Genomic DNA, 26832 nt, shown 5'->3' on the forward strand with positions numbered 1-26832 from the left:
AAACCACGGCTACCTGGACTTTGCTGAGGGTTTTTTTTTTTTTTTTTAATTTTTCCCCTCCCAGAGTATTTTCAACACTGGGGAGAAGGGTTTAAGCTTTTAATTAGGTTATCTAAGGCCTTGACTAAAGGCTACTGAAATTAATTGAGCCCCTAATTTGATAAACCCAAATGGGCTGGTTGAATGATTTTTTTGCTATTCCTTTGATGTTGACATATGCCCCTTTCCATTCATAACATGGCTGTTTGACTGCACACAGTTCAAGAATTGCATTCTTTCATAATTCCTTAGTCTGGTTGGAACATTAATTGTTAACATGATGAAATAATCGGAGGCCTTTTGACCTAGATTTGCCTGGTGGAAATATGTTGTGTTACATTTATTTCCTGCTAACTGTTGCTTGTTCCTTTGCCCACCACTTGGTCATTTTTGGATTAAAGTTCTGATCGATGTTTATATTAGGCCCTTTTCACTTCCCATCTGCACTCCAGCCTTGGGACCTGTAAGGCCAAATGGTAACAGTCACAAAATGCTATCGGTACCGAGTGGCTACATCTATGATGAACATTGAACCGACAATAGTCCAATTCTGATCAGTTACATGAGCATAAATGCAGACTATGTAGGATCTTAACCTGTTGCCTAGAGAGGTAATATGTTGAAGGATTTTATAAAGCTTCGGGAGCTGATTCTTCTTTCTTGTACTGGCTTTACATCAGTGATTTCAATGGGGGCTCTCCTTACAACAGTGCAAGTAACAGGAGAATCTGGCCCCAGAGATTTGGAGCGAGGGTAGATTAATTGTACATTGGATATATCTTTAAGAATAAATCTCCCATTCAACAACAAAGAAATACTGTTAATGGAATATGCATGTTTGAGACGAAGGTACAGAATTATTCTGTTTTTGCTTATTTTTATTATTTGTGTCTTGCTTTTAGGAACTGTGTTGATGTGATATTTATTTTTTATCTAAATCTGCTCTGTTACATTTAGAAGGTACAATTTTCTATTAAGGAAGATTATTCTAGTTGTGGGTGGCTAGATTTTATTCCTGGAGCAATAAAGCAAAATAATAATAATAATAATAAAGAAATTTGACATGAAGAGAAACACTGACACTAAAAAGAGAAAGGAGCTCTTGGGAATTGTTCTCCAAACCAATGCTGAACAATAATTAGAGGTGATCTGAAAAGTGATAAATCCCTAATAATTAGATCCTTCAGTGTCAGAAAGCAAACAAATGCCTACCTGACAGCTCAAGAAATTTGTAATGGGATTCAAGGCATTTTACCTCCAGGTCATCGTTTCAGGCCTGATCCATCTGACAGCTGTTTGGAGGCCTATGTGACAGGAGTTTGAGATATCCTGCTACTGGTGGCTAGGTGACTGCTGTACATCAAATAATCCATTCTCACAATTCAGAATAATTGGAATTTTGTTAGTAATGTCAAGCAGAGAGACCAAAAATAAAATGGGCATAGAGCAGGGGTAGGCAACCTATGGGACACGTGCCAAAGGCAGCACGTGAGCTGATTTTCAGTGGCACTCACACTGCCCGGGTCCTGGCCACCGGTCCGGCGGGCTCTGCATTTTAATTAAATTTTAAATGAAGCTCCTTAAACATTTTAATAACCTTATTTACTTTAATACATAAACTATTGTTGTATGTAGTTATATATTATAGACTTATAGAAAGAGACCTTCTAAAAATGTTAAAATGTATTACTGGCACGTGAAACCTTAAATTAGAGTGAATAAATGAAGACTCGGCACACCACTTCTGAAAGATTGCTGACCCCTGGCGTAGAGCCTGATTTACCATCTAATCAGTATCATCAATCATCTCATCATCATCATCATCATCTGATCATCCAAAAATGTGCTAGGGACTTCCTGAACAAGTAAAGAAAAGTCCCTACCCCCAAAGTGCTGACAACCTGGAATAGATATGAAACTAAATGTGAGGGACATTTATAGATGAGAGAGGGGAAGTGAAGGGGAGAGGAAGTTAAAGGGTGACTATCATAAGATCAGTGGTTACTTCATAAGACACTCTTAAGGCTCTCCTTGGTGGTTCAGTTCCTTTTTTTTTAAATTATAACTTGTTGGTTAGCTTACCCTTTCCCCTCATTTACCTACTCCCCTCTTCACGTCCTCTGGTTGGTTTTGCAGCACAAGTGAGTTCTGGGAGGGATTTGAATATGGAGGGAGGTAGCTTTGCAAGCAGACTTGAATAGGGCTCTCTGACCTAGAAACATCTGAGGGAGAAAGACACTAAGGACAAGATCTGCAACTCCTGACTCCTAGGGTGACCTGCTGCCCAGTGGAATTCACAGCTGGGGACATACAACATATGGGGAGAGTTAGGCACCTACAAAAAGCATCCTCAAAAGCCAGCAAGCTCAGTGGGGAGCCACCTACACTAGGCAGGAGTGCAGTGCAGGGGAAAGGAGCAGGCTTAGTGCCCAGGTTCACAAAGGTATTTAAGTGCCTATCTTTGCTCCAGATTGCCAGCCGTGAATCCTCTCCTGGCATTTAGCGCCTAAGCCAGGTCAAGCAGATCTCATGAAAAGCAAGAGAGGAGAGACCCTGTTATAGCCAAGTAGTCAGGACACTCAACTGGGATGTGGAAGATCCAGATTCAAATCCATGCTCGGCCACAAACATGCACACAAAATTCCCATCCTGCTTGTCCCCGGTGGTCTTTTGTGCAAGATGCAACCGCATAGAAATACTCAGGGCCCCACAGGTGAGCGGCAGGGGAATGCCCAATTTGAGAATCCCGCTGGGGCTTAGGCAGGAGCAGGGCCAGCAAGCAGCTCATGAGCTGGGGGCGGCGTCACAACTTAGGTGGCTTTGCCCGTGCCTGCTGGCAAAAACTTAAAGGTGCCTAGTTGCCTTAAGGCACCTAGAGGGTTAGGCAATAGCCGAGCAGTGGTTTTGAGGATGTCAATGGACTGCTAGTAAGATTTTTCAGGGTCAGGTCCTTTTATAATAAATGAGGCAAGAGCAACAACCAGAACAAAAAACTTATGTCAAGGCTAGTCTCCAAGCTTTTAACATGACTAAAGTCCCTCTTTGTAACCAGTATTGTTGGTGACATTTTTGTTGTCTATATGAGAGACCTGAACAGCAGAGAGGTATGTATCCATTAAACTTTCTCTCCAAAAATATGGTGGAACTACAAATCTAAGAGCTTGATCCAAAGACTAATGTCTCCAATGGACTGTGGATCAGGTCTGGCAAATCAAAATCAACTTATTCCATGCCAGACAAAGCCACATGACCACAATTAGGAGACAATAGGTTTCAAATGTCAGACTTTTATTAAAGCTAGCTCTAAAATTAAATTGTTACACTTTTGCAATTTGCCAAAATTCTATTATTTCATTGAACTCAAAAAATATGGCTAAAGAGATTTTACCGAAATTCGCCAAAAAAGTTTCACTTCCAGCAGAATCTAAATATGAAGTATTTCACTGGAAAAGGTGAATGTTTTGGAAAGTTTTGATATTTCCAGTGGCTGGTGATGGGACACTAGAGGGGGGAAGGTTCTGAGTTACTACAGAGAATTCTTTCCCAGGTGTCTGGCTGGTGGGTCTTGCCCATATGCTCAGGGTCTGACTGCTATATTTGGGGTCAAGAAGGAATTTTCCCCCAGGTCACATTGGCAGAAACCCAGAGGGGTTTTCGCCTTCCTCTGCAGCATGAGGTATGGGTCAACTTGAAGGTTTAAATTAGTGTAAATGGTGGATTCTCTGTAACTTCAAGTTTTTAAATCATGATTTGAGGACTTCAGTTACTCAACCAGAGGGTAGGGTTCTATTACAGCAGTGGATGGGTGAGGTTCTGTGGCCTGCGATGTGCAGGAGGTCAGATGATCACGATGGTTCCGTCTGACCTTAAAGTCTATGAGTTATCGTTATCACTTATGCCAGGTTAGTGTCTAGGGACCCGAACAGAGATCAGGGCTCCATTGTGCTCAGAGATGTACATTCACATAGTAAAAGATAGTCCCTGCCCTGAAGAGCGTACAAGGAGAGCTGGTCAGGAATTTTCCATCAGAATGATTTCTCAAATGAAAATGCAGTTTATGTGGGAAAATTTTGATTTTGCATGAAATGTTTGATTTTTCTATTGGGAAAAAAAATCAAACCTTTCTTTCAGATCAGTGCAACCTGAATCAGAATATTTAGTTTTTTGAACTAATCCAGAACATTTAGTTGCAAATCAGGTAAACAAAACAGTAAGCTTAATTATTTTGTAATCAGTTCATTGCCTGTTGGTGGTGTAGTTTGGAGTTCCATTCTCTCCTCTGATCCAGCTCCCTAGAGGATTACATTTCCCATAATGCAATGCAGCTTGCCCTCTGACCTAACTGCATGGTGCATCAACATTTTGGTCTACAAAGACTAACCAGAAACAGCTAAATCTCAGCTGCCAATCACCTTCTCCTGCCCAAGGGAAACACCAAACAAAACAATGGAGGAACAGATTGTTCAGGACATCTGCTAGTAATGGAGCCAACAGAACAGGATATTGTTAGAGCCAGACTAACAATGTAAAGTTAGTTCAGCAATAACACAACTACTGAAGTCTCTCAAAAATAGCATAATGATGTAACATAGCTTAATAGTTTCGCCTTTATTTGTTTATAAATAGAGATGACTTGTAGTTTCACAGAAAAGTACTACTCCAAGACATTGGAGAAGGCAGACAGCAAGGAGGCACATTTAGTACAGTACAATGCGATTGTATGTTATTTATATTTCTATTATACAGAGTAATCAGATGAAATTGAGAAAAAGGAAAGTTTAGGCAAAATAACAGAAGGAAATTCGTGACCCTGGAATAATCTCCCAAGAAAAATGATGGAAGAAGAAATGAGAAATATATGAAGTCACTAGAAAATAGATTGTAAGGAATGACCCTTCACTGACAGAGTAGACAATCTAATAGGTCTTTTCCAGAGCTAATGATTCTGTGGTTTACTCCTATGGTCTCAGTCCAGCTCCCGGTGGACAAGTGTCCACACCATAGTCAGTACGTATTGAGAGTCTAAGCAAAGCAGTTATGAACTGAATGGGCAGGGAGACTGAATTACACTCTCACCCCAGGAAATGCCCCTTCCAGGTCAGATCTGAAACACATTGGTAGGGCAATGTAGGTAAATGTGCACCTCTGCTGGTTATTTGCAGGTAACGACCAACTGCAGTGCTATCACCATTTATCAGCATCAGCTTCACATGCACACAAAGTGAATCGTCCCAAATTACACAGGAAGGCTGTGGTGGGACCAGGAATCGAATCTAGCTCTCCCAGGTCCCAGTCTGGTGCCTTCACCACAAGATAATCCTTCCTTTCTAGTGAGCGTGTTACTACTTGTGTGAAGTTGGGGTGTTATAACTGAGATGAGTTTGCAGCCATATTGATCAGACACTCGATATAAAGGAATTGTTTTCTGGTTCAGCGTTCTGTTTGTTTTTTGGTGAGAATGATTAGTTTTCCAGAGGATTACTTGTGATTTTCTCTGCATTGTTTCATTTTATACAGTGACCTCGAGACCTAGACGCTATGGAACTTCCCAAGTAATTAGATATAAGATTACAGAGTGTGTGGAATTGCTTCCTCTCACGTAAAGCAACCTAAATACGTGTCTTAGGCCACCATGTTTTAGATCTGCATGCAGTAGATATGGATGGAATTTTCAAGTGTGCTCAGTGTTGGTCTAATTCCTCTCCTATTGAAGTCATTAGGAGTTGTATCATTAATTTCAATGGGAGAAGGGTTAGGCCAACAGGATTTTTGAAAATCCCACCCTAAAAGTATACAATGACATGCAATTTTGCACCAAGGTCTGCTCTGTGTAAATCATGAGTAACTCCATTGACATCAGTGAAAATACTCTGGGTTTCAACTGGTGTAACTGAGCACAGTTTGGGCCAATATTTTATCCCGTCCATATACCACACTTCAGAGCAAACAGTAAGTCATGCACTCCACTAGCTGAGATCTTTCCTGAATACTAACATGGTCCACAAATGGCAGTGGGTCTTCACTTACAGCTTCTTCCACACACATAATATTTAGTGGAAGTTCTTTTATGAAGTGAGCAGGTGCTAAGATATTTACATAGCTTGAAATTTCAAGCCATGCTGGAATTGATTGCTTTGACCATATGTTGTTGGCTGCTATTGTGAACAATAGAGAGTGGGTCTGATTCTCCTCTTATTTACACCAGCTTTATACCAGCATAATTTCACTAATATCATGCTAGATTCTCAGTTGGGGAAGATCATAGCACTGTTAATTTCCGTTGAGCTATGTTGTCTTATACCTGCTGAGAATCTTGCCCATTGATTTCCATTAACTTTTCTTATTTATATCAATGTGAGAAATTTGGGCTCAGTGCTGGGTTGAGAGCCTGTAAAGTCTCTCTGAGAATGTGTATTGCAGAAACTGCAGAAAGGTTTTTTTTTATTAAAGGGTAAGGTATTAACTATTGTAGCGAGGCTGGGCGTTCTGCTCAGATGCATCCTGAAGCACATGGATTGTACTTTTGGGTTGAGTTAATGTTTTGTTCCCATCTGTTACAAAGAGCTACGACATGTCTAGTTTTCTTTTTGAATGCAGGAAACCCCATATCTCACGATTACTCATACAGGTTAAATGATTAACCTTGTGCTTTTCAGTCCTTCCTCAAATTCCATCTGGGGATTTTAAGGAGAGAATGAGCTCATGAGGATCCCTTTTTAACCAAAACATAATAGCTGCACACAGTGTATATTTGTTTGGGGGGGGGGGGGCAATCAAACATTCTGATGCCTCTGTTCTCCTTCCTCCGACCTTGCATTAATTGACATCACAGTTATTTCCTTGAATGCCATGGATGTTTGGAATCGTCTGAGGTTAAGTGGGAAGGATAGTGGAATTGGGAAAATAAGGGCAAGATTCAATTTTCTTAGTAAATGAAGACGAAAGACTCCTATATTTCCTGCGCTCAACTTTTATTTTACTGAGGGGCCATTCCACCCAGACTAATTAATAAAGGGTCATCATCACAACTGAAGAGAAAATTCTCTGTTCAAATAGTTTTATGCTAGAGCTGGTGACGCAGAAGATTGTTCAATAAAAACATGACTGTTTGAGAGTTCAGAAGCGTGTGAACCTGTAGCTTGAAGTTAATTGTCAGGGAGTGGTGGTGTTGATGGTAGCCCCCTGCAGTTTATGTGATCTAGAGGAATGAGCGCAGAGCTAGGAATTAGGCTGTGTCTACACTATGCACCTTTTTGTGACATGGCTGTCTCGCTACAGCCGTGCTGCTAAAAGGTGCGCCTTTTAGCCATTTTTTGTCGGTGGGAGAGCTCTCTCCTGCCGGCAAAAACAACTTCCACCCCCAAAGAGCGGTGTTAGCACTGTCGACGGGATAGTGCTCCTGCTGACAAAGCGCTGTTCACACCGGCGCTTTTCATCGGCAAAACTTTTGTCTTTTGGGGGAGAGTGTTTTTTAACACCTCTGAACGACAAAAGTTTGTCGTTCAGTTGCCAGCAGACACAGCCTTAGAAATACCAGCAGTTGCTTCCCACCTCTGCCACTGGTAGCCTTAATACTTCATTCTGTATTTCACAGGTGTTTAGTTAGGGCTCACAATGCTGTTCTGAGGCAAGTACATTGCTTGAGTTCACTCAGACAGAAAATGAAGCCAACTCTTATAAACTTGGGTGCCTAAAGTTGGGTGTTTCAAATTTACATTTAGGACTGTAAATAAGTTGAAGTGAGAGTGGGAGGAGAGGGGGGATTCTAGAGAGACTATCTGTGGCACCCAGGTAGCCATTCCTCACAATGGAGGCTAACCTTTAAAACAGTCTGTGGATAACCGTTTACTTAGAGAGTAAGCTCTTTGGGAAAGGACAGTCTTTTCATTCTGTGTGTACAGTACAATAGAACTCTGCAGTTTGACTTGGGGGCCAGTAGAGGCCCCAGTAATACAGTCAGTAATCATTTTATTTTGTTCGACTCTTTTTGACAAGAGTGGGGATGTAACTCCTGTTGACTAGTGGGCATGAATAGGGAATCTCTATAGCCCTGCCATACAGTCCATCAGTGGGGTATCTAAGCACTGCACCATCTTCAAGGCATTTAGCCTCACATCACAGGGCAGGGCTATTATCCTGGATTTATATGGGAAATTGAAGCAGAGACAGACTAAGGGACTCACCTTTGGTTACACAAGAAGATGGTAGAGCAAGGAATTGAACTTGTCTCACCTGCACTAATAAATAAATAAAAAGCAGAGTGCAGTTTTCAGTTATTCTCATACTGTAACTGTCATTTGGCAAGTGTCTCCCCCCCCAAATTTCTCAAAGGATTTGTTAAAATAATATTCAGATGAAAAACAATTCAGGTACAAAGGAGGGGGAAAAAAGCCTTGTTAACAGTTCACTCACTGTTTCCTCTGGAATTTTATTGTTTTTGCAAATAGATAAAAAAAGGAAAAAACAGTTAAGATCGCCAAGGCCTTAGCAGTGACTGTGGTGGGGAAAGACCCAAAGATATATTTATCTGCAAGAAGTGGGCAGTGTTCCAAACCAACAGATGGTCTGAAATGATAGCACCTGAAAAAGAGCATTCTGGATTTAATTGCAAACCACCAGCAATGAGAGCATTCTCACTGGTGGGGATTTACCTCATGAGTGCAGGGTGTGTGTGTGGGTGTGTGTGTGCGCGTGCTAGCTAGATGGCTGCTGATCTCACACCTGGATAATTGTCTAGCAGGGTGATCATGTGTACAGAGCAACCATACAGGTTGCTACCATTCTGTTTTCTTCAGCTGTTCGGCCACATCTCCTACTGCTCATGTTTAGTTCTGTGTAGACGTTTCAGCCTCTCCCTTATCCCACAGAGCCAAACTATTCCCCTACCTCTAGTTTTAGCAACTGAAGTAGAACATTGTCTTATGCCCACACTAGATAGTTATTCAGCACCTCCACATTACTGTTCTCTACAAGGCAAGATCAAGTGGCAGTCAAGTCCAGTAGATGAGCAATTCTATTAAGTATCACTTCCTCTCACACTATCAGCAGTGGACAGTAACTATCCAGAATGACTATGGAATAAGAGAAGTGGTGAGAGCCCCCAGCACTTGACTCAAGTGCACAGACACAGCACTTCCATGACATCAGAGAATTTCCTACAGTTGACTGGACTTTCTGCTCTGTGCTATTTGCTCCAACCCTGTCCCTCACCCTTCCTCAGTGTCTCTTCTCACTTCCCCTTTTTACGCTCTTCTCTCCTGCCCTGTCCCTCTTGTCCCTTCCATTTAGGGAATCCCCTCCTAACCAGTGTTTTCCCCAAGAACTGAAGTTGGGGGGAGGAGGGGTAGGGGAAGTCAGGGCTGATGAGGTAAGACTGACGGTGCAGGTGGGCTGTATGGCACCATAGTAGAAACTGAAAAAATGTTTCATGACCATTTTATTAGATTTAATGCATGTTTTAAAATCACCACCACCACACAAATTAAAGTTGGCTATTCAAGCCTTCTATGAATCACTACATCTACTTCCTTCTTGATTTCTTGTTATAATTTTGCACAACTCTGTTAATGAACTTCTTAAATGCAATGCATTCAGCTTTGGTGGCTTCTCGTGTGTCTGGTACTTCCATTCCTTCAATTGATATGCTCATTAGTTCATTCACATGATCAGGCAGAAGGCGACTTCCTTCAGAACACAAAATTCTATTCAATGATGAAAAAAGAACACTCTGCTGTAGCTGTTGTGACTGGGAGTAGCAAGAGATGAATTTCTACTTCTTTCATCCCAGGAAACATAGCACAAAGATTAGGTCAAGCCACTAGTGATGATAAAGAGGTTGAAGATGAATGAATGAAGATTTGACATGATATTCCACTCTGTTCAAATTCTCTATTCTGTCCTGAGCACATGGCAGCCCCCTTGCTGGTAGGGACTCACTCCACTCAATTGTTGGTATTTTATAAGACAGGGATCTGTAAAAGCTATGTAGAGGTTGAGTAGAATCTAGAAGTTGCTGTTGTAGATTTTTAAGAATCAAGTCTGTACTTTTTCAGTTGTCTTAAAACACTTATCCTCTTCACTTAAGGATTCAATATAAATGCCTTCATTAGTCAACTTCTAGACTGAAGTCTTTGTTTCTTCCAGTACTTTTTCCAAATGGATAGCTCTGATTGATCCAAACGTAGCTTCCAGGGCCGGCTTTAGGCTGATTCAGCCGATTCGGCTGAATTGGGCCCCGCGCCAAGAGGGCCCCGCGCTGCAGCTATCAACCCCGCCCCCAGCTCGCTTCCCCGGCCCCTCCTCCCCTCCCCTGAACGCCCTGCCCCCTCCCCTGCTTCCCGCGAATCAGAGATTCGCGGGAAGTCTGAAAAGAAGCAGGGGCGGGCCAGCAGCACAAGGTAAGCTGGGGTGGGGGTGGGGGCGCGAGAAGGGCTCCGGGGAGGCGCGGCCCGTTCCCGCAGGCCCCAGCGGCTCTGGCCCGGTCCCCGCGGCACGGCTCGGGTCCCGTCCCCCCTGCGGCGCGGTGCGGCTCCCCCCCCCCATCCCCCCCGCGGTGCGGCTCGATTCCTGGGGGTGGGGCTTGCAGCAAGCCCCGCCCCCAGGAATCGGGCTCCGCTCTTGCTAAAGCCGGCCCTGGTAGCTTCTATTGCTGGACAAAGATCTACTACTGCTGTAGCAGATGCCTAGATGGCATTGTTTAATGACTCAAGTGGTTTCAACAGTAGACTTACAAGAAAGAATGGCAAAATTCTTCTCTGAACTTAGTAGCAAAAGTAATCCATTGGCCTCACTACTTAGATCCATCCCATCTTGGTGGATACTTTCCAAAGCCAGTAATAATGGCTGCAGTAATTTTAAAAACAGCCAAGAATCGCTCATGATTGAAAGCCAGAGGGTTTTCCCAGGTTGGAAAAATTTGAACTTCAGTCCCAGTGCATATTTTCCAAGATAATCAGTCTAATTGGACCCCTTCTGAAAAGAATATAATGAAGATATTAAATTTAAAGCTTTTTAAAAATCTTTAAAAGAGTCTGCAGCTAATACTAGTGCTAGTTGGAGTAGATGGTCTCTGCAGTATGTATAGGAGAGATTAGGGTTACACTTTTCTCTGAGCAAAGCGTGTACTCCACCATGTCTTCCAGAGAAGTTTGCAGCTCTGTCAAAAGCACAAGCAGCCATCTGTTTGGGTCCAATTGGCAAGCATTTAATTCTAAGATGTTGATTGTCACAGATGCAGCCCATGTGTCTTCTATAACTTGAACATCTAGAAATGCATCTACTGGCCTACCACTGACATCAAGATAACGTACCCAATGACTTAATATTTTATGCCCATTTGCATCAGTGCATTCATCAGCAATGTAGCAATTTTTTTTGAACGTGGAGAGAGAGTTCTTCACTTTTTCAACTGTTGAGTCTTTCACTGTTGCACTGCATGCTTCTAGCCAGTCAGTTGAGTTTCTTGCAGAAAGATAGTGAGCATTTGCTGGTCTTGTTCAGAACCAGTGTTCAACTTCAGGATGAACAAGTTACAGTGAACTTAACATTGGCCTCCAGTTTGTAGTGTGTGGTATCTTGCTTAAATAGAAAATATGATGCCACAGCCGTGTTTGTTTGCATGAACTATGGTGTCTCCAGCATTCTTAACAGCCTCATTAACACTCGCTGGTGTTGTCCTTGGTCAGTGGAGACTCAGAGTTCAGAGGTGCTTTCACATGAGTTCACCTCCCAGGTGTGGGGCAAGAAGGCACCTTGCTCGTTCCTCCAACTGCTCACTGTTCATTGTGCCACCATTCACTCCATCCTTCTGTTGCCAATGGCCCTGCGCCGTCACCTTCTGCTGCCACTGTGACCTCTGCAAGTTGGTCTCTTGAGGTTCCATCCAGCTCACAGTGATTTCAGCTGAGCTTTGTGTGGGAACCTCGCTGCTAGTGGAGACTGGGCATCTCTTCCACAGAAACAATGTCCCACAGCAGGTCTAAGCACTTAGACCTGATTATCAGTGACTTCAGCTGTAGTGGTCACTTAAAAAAAAAACCAAAAGACTATCTATGGAGCCTAATCAGCTCTGTCTTTAAACAGTGGAGAGGGGCAGCTCAAGTAGTACTTGTGACTCAGGCAGACCATCAAGCAAAATACCAGTCCCCCCCACCCTCTCTTGATGCCCTCAATCAGCACAGGCTAAGTACAGTTCTACTGCCCTTTTCTCATACAAGAACACCACATTACCTCCCACCCTGCATTCAAGTGATTTGTAACCCAACCCCAGCAAAAAACCACACACCCCCCATCACTTGGGCAACACAGCTCTGTTTGCTGGATACCTAAGTAGATTAGGTGTGAATGTAAATACAATCTGGTCCTGAAGCCTTTCTGACCAGCCCATCACTAGCTGTCAGGGAGAGCTCATTTAGACTTTGCTTAAAAATCATAATTTGAAATTATTAATTTGGCCAACATCACCAAAATGAATGCACTGACATTGTCATAAAAACAGCTGTATAAGGAAGCTAGTCTATTATACTTTCAGATTCACATATTTTCATACACTTGAAACATGAATACATACTTTATATGCTTTTAAATTTCAATTCAAATTTCCAAACAATCACTAAATTGACAACACTGCATATAACTAGTTCACAAAACTAGAGGGGTGGGAAGAAAGGAGAGGAGACTGTTGGGGAAATTCAGGGGAGTGTAGGGAAATCCCTGCTCCTAACTAGGGAAATCCCTGCTCCTAACTAAACCCCTCTCTGCCCTTGCCCTCCAAAATAAAAACAAAAGCTATTGTGGAATTAAAAGGCCACTTGCTGCCATGAGAGTGTTCACTCTGCTCAGGGCACGGCACGGCACACACAGTGGGGTCCTGTTCTTGGTTGGCCCTTAGGCACTACCATAACAAACATGACTAATAAGAATTAAAAGATACACTGAAGGGGGAAAAAAGGTGGTCAAAATGGCTGGAAGAGATCTCCTGGGTCATTGAGTTTAGTCTCCTTGCATCACAGGCACCTTTGCCCTATAATCCTACTCAAAAATGTATCAGGCCCCATCTAAACCAGTTAGGTTCTAGAACAGCTTCCCAATAGAAGTAGTGGGGGCAAACCACCTTACTCCTCTGCTGGTTAGAATTTCCAGTCTAAAATTATCCATAGCCAATTTATACCCATTTGTTCTTGTGCCCTTCAGTTTTAATAGCTCTTCAGGCTGCCTGGTGTTTGCCTCCCTTGGGTATTTGGAGAGGGCAGTCATATCCCCTGTTTCCAATTGTATAGTTTCTATGATTTAAATAAAGTTATTTTCAAACAAATTACTGAATATAGGTCAACAATAATGGTCTGGTTTTATGGTCTAAATTTAGATTGTGTTAATTGATGGGAGAATCCTGTAATGGCTGGTTCATGATGAAAGACTAACTCATCACTTTCAGATAGGCTTTGCCTGCCAACAATGTACCCCTGCTCTCATACCCACCTCAGACCTAACAAGGTTCCTGGCATCCATCACTCATTGCTTTAATGTGAGTCATGCCTTTTCCTATACTTCATATGAAACTACTCTAATTTAAATGGTGGCAGATGGTCCCTTGGGGTCTAGGACCTTGTATTTACACATGTTGGTGAAGCCTCATGCACAGTTCTAGTAGTGCTGTGGTACTTGTACAGCTGGTTGAAAAATCTTACTGACAATGTTTTTCTGTCAGAAAATGTTTCAGTTTTGACAAGTTAGCATTCTTGGGGAAACGGACCAATTTCAAAGCATTTTGATATGCATTTTTGCCAGCATTTTTTTTTTTTTGCTGTTTTTTTTTGGTGTGTGGTTTTTTTTTCGGGTTCCCAATTGGAAAGAAAACAAAGATTTTCCCAATTCCCCCCCCCCCCCCCCGCCCCAAGAAAACTTTATATCAGGTCAATTGAACTGTGGGTTCTTTTGGTTTGTTAGTTTTTTGTTTCAATTTTAACCTTTTAATTTTTTTTATATTTACCTTAAAACATTCTAAAGAATTTTTGAAATAAAGTGAAACATTCCATTCCCATGTCAAAATAGAAAATTTCAGGGTTATCAAAATGCTTTGAAACTGGTCAGTTTCCCCAAGAATGTTTCAATTTTGACAAATTAGCATTTTCTGACAGAAAAACATTGTCAGTAAGATTTTCAACCAGCTGTACAAGTAACAGCACTACTAGAACTGTGCATGAGGCTTCACCAACATGTGTAAATACAAAACTGTAATGTCTGCACAGAGCAAGGTCAATTCAATGAGGCTGGGTCTACACTACCCACCTGAATCGGCGGGTAGAAATCGACCTCTCAGATCGATTTATCGTGTCCCGTTGGGACGCAACAATCGATCCCCGAATCGACACTCTTACTCCACCAGCGGAGGTGGGAGTAAGCGCCGTCGACGGGAAGCCGCAGAGGTCGATTTTGCCACCGTCCCTACAGGGGGGTAAGTTGGCTGCGATACGTCGAATATAGCGTAGCTGAATTTGCGTATCTTAAATCGACCCCCCCGTAGTGTAGATGTAGCCTGAGACTGTATTGGCCCGAAGATCTCTAGCGGTGTTGCCAAAGTATAAGTGAGAGCGTGATTGCGCAGGTATTTGCCCAAGGTAAGGGAGATCTGCGCATAGTAGTGCTACATGTTGTTTGGGGGTTTGAGCCCCTGTCCATTTGTTATTACTGTCCCTCTCCAATCCAAAGGCAGGTGGCTCCATAGAGTGATGCCATCTGTCACCTCTCCTTTCTCCAGGTGTCAGGCACAGCTTCTCCTCCTTCCTTCCCTGAGGAGAAATCCTTTAGGATTTCCCAATAGCTTGAGGAACTCTGGGACACTGGACTAGAAAAATCTGTCTCCCTCACTCCTTTCTTATACTGGCAGCACAGCGATGCCCCCGAGCAGGCAGTGCATTTCCCCATTCAGCATCTAAACACACCATTGTACAGGGCTGAGTTAATTCACCTGACAAGGATGAAGGGCTGAATCAGGATTTTAACTTGCAATCGCCTCTAGCTATTGATAGCAGGTAGCACGTGGCTGTTGTACCTGTGCTACTCCTGCAACATAGACTGCTTGGGGATTCTGGGATTTCTCACTGTGCCCCCGTATTCTTTTATGCACAGCTGAAGTCTGAACAAAACCCACAGGCTTGGCTCAGCTGAGGTGCGGAGGCAAATGTGGCTCAAAGCCATCATTCTGACTCTGCTCCCAGGACAGGGACTGGTCAGGGACTAAACTGGTTCCTGATCCAATTAAGGGTATGTCTCCATTCAGGTAGACCTACCTGAATCAGTTTCGATCTAGCTAGCTTGAATAATGATAGCAGTGAGGCCACGGCAGTAAGGGTTAGCCATGCAAATGCATACCCAGTGTCCCAAGCAGGAGTGTACAGCCCAGGATGCTGTGGCTTCGCTGCTATTGTTATTTGAGCTGGTTCAGGGATTCATAGAGCCCAAAGCCAGAAGGGACCATTGTGATCTAGTCTGCATAACACAACACTGCATGGCACAGGCCAGGGAACTTCCTGGAATTAATTCCTGTTTGAACTAGAGCAGGGGTCGGCAACCTTTCAGAAGTGGTGTGCCGAGTCTTCATTTATTCGCTCTAATTTAAGCTTGTGTGTGCTGGTAATACATTATTTTTAGAAGGTCTCTTTCTATAAGGCTTTAATATACAACTAAGCTATTGTTGTATGTAAAGTAAATAAGGTTTTTAAAATGTTTAAGAAGCTTCATTTAAAAATTAAAATGCAGAGCCCCCCGGACCAGTGTCCAGGCAGAGTGAGTGCCACTGAAAAATCAGCTCATGTGTCGCCTTCGGCATGCGTGCCATAGGTTGCCTACCCCTGAACTAGAGCAGGGGGGGAAAAAAATCCACTGGCAATCTTTATTTGTGTGGGGTTGAGAACTAACCACACTTGCTAAATTGTTCCAATGGTTAATTACCTTCACTGTTAAAAAGTATGCTTTACTTCCAGTCTGGATTTGTCTAGCTTAAACTTCGAGCTTCAATTGGATCATGTCTTCTAGTCCTTTAGTCACTACTTCTGGGGAATTCTGCGTCCCTGCACATGTGCAGAATTTATGTTCTCTGCAAATTTCTTTGCTTCCCCACAGAAAAATGACTGACGGGGAAGCAAATGGAAGCCACAAGAGCGGTCATGCAGAATTTTAAAATATTGTGTGCAGATTTTTTTGGCCCAGAATTTAATTTTTTGTGCAGAGTGCCCTCAGGAGTATGGCCTACATTCTTTGTTCCTAGATGTACACATTTACATTTAGTCACATTTAAAACACATTGTTTGCTTGCATCCAGCTTACCAAGCGATCATGATTGCTCTGTATTTGTGAATAGTCTTCCTCATTATTTACCATACACCCCAGTCTTTGCATTATCTGTAAACTTTCTCAGTTATTTTATCTTCTGTTCCAGGTCATTGATAAATTTTAAGATAGCATAGGGCCAAGAACTGATATCTGCGACATCCCGGGGGGGGGGGGGGGGGGGGGGGGGGGGGGGGGAAGACACCACACACTTGCTCAATGATTTCCTGCTAACAATTACATTTTGAGACCTATCAGTTAGCCAGTTTCAATCCATGTAGTGTGTGCCATGTTCATTTCATATCATTCTAGTTTTTTAATCAAAATATTGGGAGTGAGGGGGAGGTACCAAGTCAAACGCCTTACAAAGACTATTATGTCAACACTATTACCTTTATCAAACTTGTAATCTCATCATAAAAATATCTAGTTAGACTGACATGATCTATTTTCCATAAACCTATTGATTGGCATTATTTATATTACCCTTTAATTCAAGTCCCATATCAGCTACTATCCACAATCAAGGTCAGATTGACAGGCCTATGATTACCCAGGTCATCCTGTTTACCCTTTTGAACTATTGGCACAATGTTATTTTTCTTCCAGTCTTCTAGAACTCCTCAGAGTCCCAAGACTTTTGAAAATCAACATTAACAGTCCAGTGAGCTCCTCAGCCAGGTCTCTTAAAATGGCTGGATACAAATTATCTGGACCTGCTGATTTAAAAATGTCCAACTTTAGTAGCTGCTGTTTAACAGCCTCATGAGTTACTACTGGTATGGAAAGGAGTGTCATCATCATAACATAAGACTACATTATCTGACTGTTTCCCAAGTACAGAACGCATGCTATAGCCACTCCTCTGACTGCAGTGTAGACATACCCTTCTAATGCACACTGGCTGGAAGAACTCTTCTAGCAGCCCATGATCACGGAGGTGCAGTGTTCTGGACATGCTCCCTCCCATCCAGCAGACCCATTATAGGGGAATGAGTAGCATAGGGAGAGCTATGCTAGCTTGGCTGCACAAGGGGTAATTGGCCAGATCCTCAGGGCAGACTATTTACTTTGAAAGCAATGGGCAATGTAGTAACATTACCTTTGATGTCTACGTTAACCATCTACCCCATATCAACTTTGGGACTCCCTTCCTCTGTTCACCTGGCCATTCCTGCTCCTTCTAGAGAAAGGATGCATAGCAGTGCTCTTCAATGGCCTGACTTGCCTTTTCCTGGTGAGACTGCACTTTTAAGATTAGGTATTTTGTAGGACATAGATGCGGTTTTCAAAGTGTACAGAGATTCTACTTAGATAGATGTATGGAAACTAAACCGAATTAAGGGCACTAATTCTGAGTAAGAGCACCCACGCAGGGATTTAATGAGGTTGAACTAATCTACATTAAAAATGAATTCAAATTAACTTTTCTGAGCATCCCTGTGTAGACAAGCCCTTCTACATAAACTAAGGTCTTTAAAAAACAAAAGTGTACTTGTGGCACCTTAGACCATGGCTACACTCAAAACTTCAAAGCACTGCCACGGAGCAGTTTGAAGTTTCAAGTGTTGTTGCGTGCCAGCACTGGGAGAGCTCTCTCCCAGCGCTGCAGGTACTCCACCTCCTTGAGGGGGATTAGCTTACAGCGCTGGAAGCACGGCTCCCAGTGCTGGGGCAGTGTTTACACTGGTGCTTTACAGTGCTGTAACTTGCTGCGCTCGGGGGGGGGAAGTTTCACACCCCTAAGCGAGAAAGTTGCAGCGCTGTAAAGCGCCCGTGTAGCCATAGCCTTAGAGACTAAAATTTATTTGAGCATAAGCTTTTGTGGGCTACAGCCCACTTCATCAGATGCATAGAATGGAACATAGTGAAGATACACACACAGAACATGAAAAGGTGGGAGTTCCCCTACCAACTTTAAGAGGCTGACAATAGCTCATCTTAATTATCAGGAGAAAAAAAAAACTTGTAGTGATAATCAGGTCTTTGAGGCAGAGACAATCATTGTGCCCTGTGTTCATACACCACTTAGCACAGTGGGGACTTGGTCCATGACTGATGCTCCTATGTGCTATCACAATACAAACACCATTATTTCCCCCTCCCCCCCATTTGTCCCATTCTCTCAGCACAGACCAGGACAGTTACATTAGGAGTAGACTGACATAAGGAAAGGGTTGTTTCTTTCACCATTACATACAGAAGCGATTCTAATCTATTTCATAGTGCACTAATTTCTCCTCAGTCTCCCCAGGCCACACATTGTTTTACAAGATCACATTAAAGAGGTTAATGGACGGAATAGGAACTGACAGTTATTTTCACTACCTAGAAACAATTCATAAGGTTGCAATAACTTCTCTCAGAGTAAAGCTCTATGTAACAATACCTAGAAAAACTGACTGTACTTGGAGTGAATGCAGTCTCTGCCATCAACAACTCCATTTTCTTTTCTGGATGAACTTTGCCTTGAATAAACAGCAACATCTGGAATTTAGCAGAACACGCCATAAAGGGAATAATATGTCAGGCAGCTTTACTGAAAACGAACAACCCCATTTATTACTCGAACCAAACTTTACAATTATTCAGTGTCGCATGAAATTAAAAAAAAAATCTCAAATCCACCGGGTGTCCTTTGTGTCATTGCCAGCTACAGTGTGTGGAGATAACAGCCAGATGGCTAGTTATGATTCGTTTTCATAATTATGGGGATTATGCTGCACCCCATAAAGGGGTGTTGTAAATGTTAACCCTTTCAGCACTATAGGGAAGGCTCAGTGCACCAGAGCAGGGACTGTCTCACACTGTATATACACGTACAGTGTCACACCATGAGGCTCTGAACTCCTATAGCAATAAAAATAAGAAAACAGCAAATGTAAGTGGAGGTATTTTTAAGCTCATCAACAATTTAATTACATATGAACCCGTTCAAAGCTGATTTAGCACCATAAAAGAACACTGAGTGGAAACACTTGGAACATATTTCAGGCCAGTGTTAAATTTCCTTTGATGAAATGTAACCCCTTGCACTAAGATGTAATGCATTAACTGGATCTATGCCAATTTTGGTGTAATACACAAAATGGCCTAAAGCTGTGACGTTTACGAAATTTACCATTTTCTAAAGGAAATATAATTATGGCTTAAGCCCCCACCCTCTCCCTGCCCCCTCACTATATGTATCCTCAGTATATACATACAAAGAAACAGATTTGCACATGATATGCAGGCAGCCCAGTGGGCCTCTTCTCTTTGTACCTGCCTATCTAGGTAGGTACTTATACTGCCCTCATTCCCATGGTAGCTGTGCACCCCTTAGTTTTGCTTTAGAGTGGTAAAAGTAACTATTGAAGTCAATGGAGTTACCTCTGTATAACTAGACAGGAAAAATCCGAGCCTTTATATAGCCCACACACTGCAAGTTTGTGATGTAGCATCAGCGAAGTATAGTAAAATAAAACTAGAGTCATGAATTCCATATGGCTAAATAACCCTTGCAAGGTAAATGCTGCATCTACCTGCTTAAAGGTAATGGGGAAATTGCCTTCTGTGCTAGCATCCTGGGTCCCATGAGAAAGTTTCCCTGATGCCAATGGCAGATACCGTGGAATGGCTGTAAGGTCTCACTTCTCCATTACCACCCATCTCTGCATATGGGGGATAGGATTTATCTAGGTCTACACTACCGTGTTAAGTCAACCTAGGCTATGCAACTCCAGCTACATGAATAACATAGCTGAGTTGACATACCTTAGGTCGAGTTACCGTGGGGTTGACACCATGGGGGGGGGGGGGGCGGGTCGTCAATGGGAGAAAAATCTCTTATTGACTTACCTTACTCTTATCATGGATAGAGTACAGGGGTTGACTGGAGAGCGATCTGCAGTTGATTTGGCAGGTCTTTACTAGATCTGCTAAAATCAACCACCAATTGATCGATCTCAGAGCATTGATCCCTCTGTAATGTAGACCTGTTCTGTCTCTGCACTGGCTGTAACTCGGTCCTCTTCCACTGCTGATTCTGTAAAGATTTGGGGCTCTAACTTTTCTGTCAGGTGCCAAAAGCAGCAGCCTGTTTAGGGGTCCTTTTCTAAAGGAAATACAACTATGGCTTAAGCCCCCACCCTCTCCCTCATGCTAAACTCCTACTTCTGGCTGCAGGAAATTAAAATAAAACCTCCGTAGTCATTTTTTCAGTTGGCTCTTCCCTGCTCACAAGCCCTCAGTCTTTGGGAACATGGAATACAAAGATCATTTTACTTGGGGAAAAGGGGGGGGGAAAAAATCAAAAGAAACAAAATCCATCTATATATTTAGATTTAAGAAAATGAGCAACCTAAATCAGTGCATTCAGTGAACCCCATAGTTCCATTCATAGTTGTCCAGCTTCTTGAAGTCCAGAACTCTTAGTCCCACCACAAACCCTGTCACCTCACGCCCCACTCACAGATCTAGTTAGTCTCAGGGGTAGTTCGAAGGGCATCTCTCCTCCACACCTCTACCAAGTCCTGCTCTGATGGGATGCAATGATTTAACCTCTGCAGCACTGTCATCTGTGGACTCACTGTAAAGCCAGCTCTGTGCCACTGCTAGTCCAGTTAAGCCTTCCTGCAAAGTCAGCTCTGTCCCAGCACTATTGCTACTGGTCTGGTCCCACAGATTCCATCCATGTAGAGAACCCAGAGGAAAAACAGGACTCTTGGACCAATTCTCCCTTTCTCTGTGAAGCTTGAGTTTCATTACTCAAAGTCCATAACCTGTACACTCATGGTGACCCACTCACTCTCGGGCAAATCCTGCACAATCCCTGTACTCCTTTCATGAGTAGGAGTAATAATAAATACAATCAAAACATATGCAAATCCCAACCAAAGCAACAAAATGCAGTAGGTGGAATTATGGGTAAACATTATAGTTCATGTAAATCAAGCTAGAGAGAGTTGGCTTTTCTCCTTCTCACCCACAGGAACAATTGAAAAAAGTGCAGAGAAGGGAAGGGGGGGGAAAATGATTAGGGGTATGGCACAGCTTCCATATGAGGAGAGATTAAGAAGACTGGGACGGTTCACCTTAGACAAGAAACAACTAAGGAGGTTATGATAGAGGTCTATAAAATTATGAATGGTATGGAAAAAGTGTTATTTACCTCTTCACATAATGTAAGAACTATGGGTCACCTGATTAAATTAATAGGCAGAAGATTTAAAAGAAACAAAAAAGAAGCACTACTTCACCCAGCACACACATTGCCATGGGATGTTCTGAAGACCAAGGGTATAACTGGGTTTAAAAAAAAATAATATTAGCTAACTTCATGGAGGATAGGTCCATCAATGGCTATTAGCCAAGCTAGTCAGGGACACAACCCCACGCTCCAAGTCTCTAAACTGCCAACTGCTCCTCTCAAAGACAGGATACTGGGCTAGACAGACCATTGGTCTGACCGAGTATGGCCATTCTTATGTTTAAAGAGTTCCATCCTTCTAGATCTTCTGTCTTTAGGATTTACAGGGGAAAGTATGCCAGCTGGGTCTTGCTCCTTCCAGCCACCGACACCCCCAAGTGTTCATTGCTGGAAGGAGATGGAAGGGTGCAAAATGGAATTTAATAAAAGAAATTCTGTCCTTGGTGGGAATTGAATCTATAGTGCAACTTATCTTCTCTAGACTCTGGTACCATAGCACTACCGGATAAACCTCCTCCATAGGGTTTGATATGTAGGAATATTAGACAGAGGTGAAAAGAGGGTGGGTTATCATACTACCAACCACAGTGCTGCTTTTACAGGCCAGGCATTGAACATGCATGGATATATCTATGCTACCAGCACAGAGACTGCTGTCATGACAGCACCAGGCCTTATATTTATTTTCAAAGGTATCTCTCAACTCCATAGCTATTCATCATACATTAAAGCCAAAATACTTGTTGTTCTAAACCCTCCCCATTCAGATACATGCAGGTAAGTGGAGTATATTCATGCCTTGGTACTTTATAAACAACAAGTTAAATAACTAATTACCCAAAACAAATTGGCTGCTGAAACCTTCATCACTATTTATCTTCACTGACAAGATTACAGGAGGATACAGATAAATCACATAAAAACTGCCATATTGGATGAGACCCATTGGTCTGTCTAATCTAGTAGCCAGTCTCTGACCTTGGCTGGGAGTAAATGCTGTAGTGAAAGATGCAAGAAACAATGTAGAAGACAAGGAATAATTTACTCAGAGTTGTAGTTGGCTTCTGCCCTCAGTTATGAGGATTTCCAACCCTTTAAATATGATACTATTTCTTATAAAATGTCTAATCCTTTGCTGAATAGTGGTAACCTTTTGGCCTCAATGATATATTGTGGCAATGAGTTCCACAGATTAATTATGGTAGGTAAAAAGGTATTTACCTTTGTCAGATTTTAATTCACTGGTGCCTCACTTGCACAAAATGTGTGCTTACTCTTTAATTAAGAGACAGAGTCAACAGGAATGCTCCAATTACTTTCCCTGTGCCATTCATTTTTTGTTTACCTCTGTCATATCTCAACTTAAAAGATGGAAGAGAAAAGAAAGTAACTACGCATGGAGATTTTCAGTAATGGATCCAATTTTATGTTAAAATGAATAGAAGGGTTGTCTGGCTTGCATATGGATTGCCAATGACAGCATAGAGCTTGTTTAAGCGCCAGTGGTGGAACCCAAATAACTTGGCTCCTCTCACATTTGTAAAGCATGGTCCACACACACTCTATACTGAAAGTATAAGCTCTTTGGGGTGAGGACTGTCTTTTAGTTTGCGTTCGTACAGTGCCTAGCACAATGGGATCCTATTCCATTAGGAGAGTTCAAAGGCACCATGGTAACACAAATAAATAACTAATGTATAGCCTGACTTCTCTGGTGCACATGTGTTTAATTTAATTTATTTTTTGTTGGTTAGATTTTAGAAAGGAATAATCTGCTAGTCCAATAACACAGATAAAGACTGAAATACTGATTCTCTTTAATAAAAAGCAAAGCTTGAATCAAAAGCATTGCATATTACTTGCATAGAAACTTAAGAACAAATCCACTGCAGGTCAGCAACATACCTCTTCTGTTTGGGTTCTAGAGTGAAAGAACAGTAAGAGCCGCTTCTGTTCCATAATTTTTAAGGTAGACTGCTATTCATTCTGTGTAAAATTTACTCCATGAAGAATGCCAGCACCAGGCACTCTTAAGACCTTTTTAAATGGTGTTTGTATTGGCTCTGAGTGGTACAAAGTCTTTATGTTAGCCGTCTGCCAGGGATGAATTTCATCCTCTAGGCAAAGCTACACAAAATATAAAGAAGCAATACTTATAAAAGTAAAAATCCACTGTGATAATCTCTGTCCTTCTCAACCAGTGCAATTGTTTTGGCTGCACTTGTATGGACACTGACAGCACTGAAATCTTTATGAGCATGGGTAAAATTTTCAAAAGCACTCAAGTGACTTAGGAATCTGAGTCCCACTGACTTCCAGGCATTACCCCCACATGCTTATTTCATGCCACCAGTCCCATCCATTCTTGATCACCTAGCTCATTCATCACAGGATAAGGAGTAAAAGACTGTCCTTGATGCAGTTCTTTGTGTTGGATTATGGGTTTTCTTGAACAGTTCTCCAGTGACAAGTGAACTCAATGTAATAAATACATGGCTGCATAACTGATGACTATGAAGTTATGCCTCACCCCATGGCTTCATGGATGTCACACTCATCAGCATGCAGAGAGCTGTGGACCTCTTGCCCCAACAATACAAGCTCAAATGTTTTAGAAGCCGGTGTGTTCTAAGAGTCTGGCATTGCTGATGACTGAAGTTCATGCAAGCCTGGTGTGTGGAATAAGTGACAAGTGAGATGCCTGGGTTTTTTTTGCTACCACAGAATCACAGTACAATAGTAGCTGTCTTGGAGGTATCAGAAATATACCTCTTAATAATAGAGAAAGTTCATTTTAAGTATTTCATCAGTGCTCAGGAGAGTGGGGTGCCTTCATTCTAGGAGATGTACAGTTTCTGCTCCAAAGAGGAGGCCCTTAACAGTAATGGCTGTGCCTATTCACTTTCTCTGTTGTTCTTACCTCATTTTCATTATGTCTGAATGTCAACTGGGCTTTGTTTCAGAGCAGTATCCTATGCCAGTGAGCAGAGAGATGAAGCTATACCCAGAGCTGTAACAATGTACCCTACATCAACTTCATAGCAGAATCCAAAGCACTCCCAGAAGAGCTATTCAAAGTGTTGAATCATGTCCCTAACCATGACAGGGTGAGTAGAGAGAGAGAGCTATAGATTCAACCACAAGCATGTGCATGAAAAGCTATTTCCAGAATGAAATCCTACCAAAGGGAGAAGTCCCAACACAACACACCTCTTAAAGAGAGCAAACGCTGTCTAAACTTTACCGCATTTTAACTTTGGTTCCTTGAGGAAGACAATCTATGCAGAGTGGGGATGGGCAACTCCCTCTAAAACCCCCAACACCATTTATACTGAATTAAAACCCTTATTTTCTGACACAGTATTACCAATGCAGGTGACATACAACCTCACGAACTGAGTGGACACTACAGAGTAGCAGTGCACCATGGCACTCACCTCTAGAGCACCTCCAAGCAGCAGGGTGTAGTATCACAGTCCTTTTCTTGCTCCTGGTGCCCCTTGCAGGCTGCCAGCTGAGCTTGTTGAGTCTTCAATGGCGTGGTCCTCCAGCCAAGTCACAAAGACCTAATGAATCCCTTCTGAGGTATTAAAGAGTCCAATAAACAAACAGGCTGTTTGCCCTCACTGGGGTCCTTCAGCCCCAGCCCATTTAAAACCAGCCCTTTGTTCAGGCTCCTAAATAAGCTCCATCCCCTTCTTGAAGTTTATGCCACTTACCTAGGCCCACCCACTAACCCAGGTTCCAACCCAAGGACACTATACACAGTAGCCACATACTATTCAATTTCAGTCCATTGCTGCTGCTTCTCTGGGCCACCACCTGACCAGCCCTCCTTGCAAACTCAGCTATGCGACATGCACTCAGAAAACAAACTCTGGCTAGCCCTCAAGCACCTTTAGCCAGAGACTAGCATCATGCCTTACCTTCTGATCCCAACCAGGATCTGACTTACTAAAGCCAGGCAGCTCCTTTTATCTGGGCCAGCAGGGCCCTGATTGGCTTTTGCTAGCCCTTCTAGCTCTTGGAGCACCAGGCCTCTGTGGTTTCCAAAATGTCTGCTCCAGAGAAAGTCCTCTCTAGGCAAGCTTGGAGGACCCATCTTTTCTGCCTTTTTTCCTCTCCATTCGCTGCTTCTTGGGGCAGGTGTAGTAGGACCATAGGGCCCCCACCAGGGAGTTGCAAAGGCTGAATACACCCTGTCACAAACAAACATCTAAAATCTCCATAAAATAGGTTTCTTTACAAGTGTAGTGGGCCTTAAACACATACTTAACATTAAACACATGCTTAAGTGCTTTGTTGAATAGGGATGGGATTATTTACATACTTTAAAAGTGTGTTGAGGGGGAAGGGCTTTAGTAGATGTACAGGAGGTCCATTTAGTGTAATATTTTCATTCTGTTAAGTCTAGATTATTGGCATATTGAGTGTGATCTTTACATCTTTCTTCATGTACTTAAACAGATGTTGGTAGGTGCAATATATACATTGTGTATATTTCTTATATACACACACACACACATAAATAAATGTGCTGTATGGTGCTCAGTGCAGACTTGAGTAAAGCATCTGGGGATATAACTCAGTTTCATTTATCTGTGAACTTCTGTGAACTGGTGTTCAGTAACATGGAGTTGTGTCATACATCAAGAGACATATGCAAGTGCATTCACTTCAGTGAAGCTGTGCCTAGTTTATGCTGCAAATGTTGGCCCTGAACTCTTTAAAGGACACTTTATTTTTAAAACCCCCAAATCTTCTGATTTTCTTTTGACTTTGTTTATTTCTATTTGACCCACTGCCAAGCATGTGATGTCACCCCTTCAGACACTTCTGCAGAAAAATGTTGCCAAAGCATCTTAGAAAATGTTGCCTCCCAGTATGTAACTAGATGTCACAGCAAAGGTCTCAGTCTGGCAAGCATATGTCCTGCGGTAGCAGAGCCAGACTGTCCGGCAGATGTTCTGTACAAGGTGACTCAGGTGACTCCTACTTTAATAACAATTTCTCTTCAGAGGTGGCAGTTAGGGTTATTTGCTGTGGTGTCTTACCAGTGTGATTTCAGAAGTGGACAGGCTGGCACTTAAAAATAGAATTTGATAAGGGCCTGCATTTTGACAAGGAACTAGCCATTTTGGGTGCCTTCATTTTTAGATTGCTAATCTGAGAGACTTAAAAGGAGCCTGGTTCTCAGTAAGTGCTGAGCAACCGTACACTGAAAATCAAACCCCTCTAAAAGCAGTTTCAAGTCCCAAAAATGGAAGCACCCAGGA

At 42.5% G+C, this 26832-nt stretch overlaps 1 long non-coding RNA gene across 1 annotated transcript; it reads right to left on the reverse strand.

The window, feature by feature from the left end:
* On the reverse strand, positions 1–25484 carry LOC135982175 (uncharacterized). Its single transcript, XR_010599383.1, has 2 exons — positions 24994–25484; positions 1–500 (listed from the first exon to the last, which is right to left on the reverse strand). It is a non-coding gene; the product is annotated as an uncharacterized LOC135982175 (long non-coding RNA).
* Between the last annotated feature and the right edge of the window lie 1348 nt (positions 25485–26832).

Source organism: Chrysemys picta, chromosome 3 (assembly GCF_011386835.1).
Source record: "Chrysemys picta bellii isolate R12L10 chromosome 3, ASM1138683v2, whole genome shotgun sequence".
NCBI classification, from domain to species: Eukaryota; Metazoa; Chordata; order Testudines; family Emydidae; genus Chrysemys; species Chrysemys picta.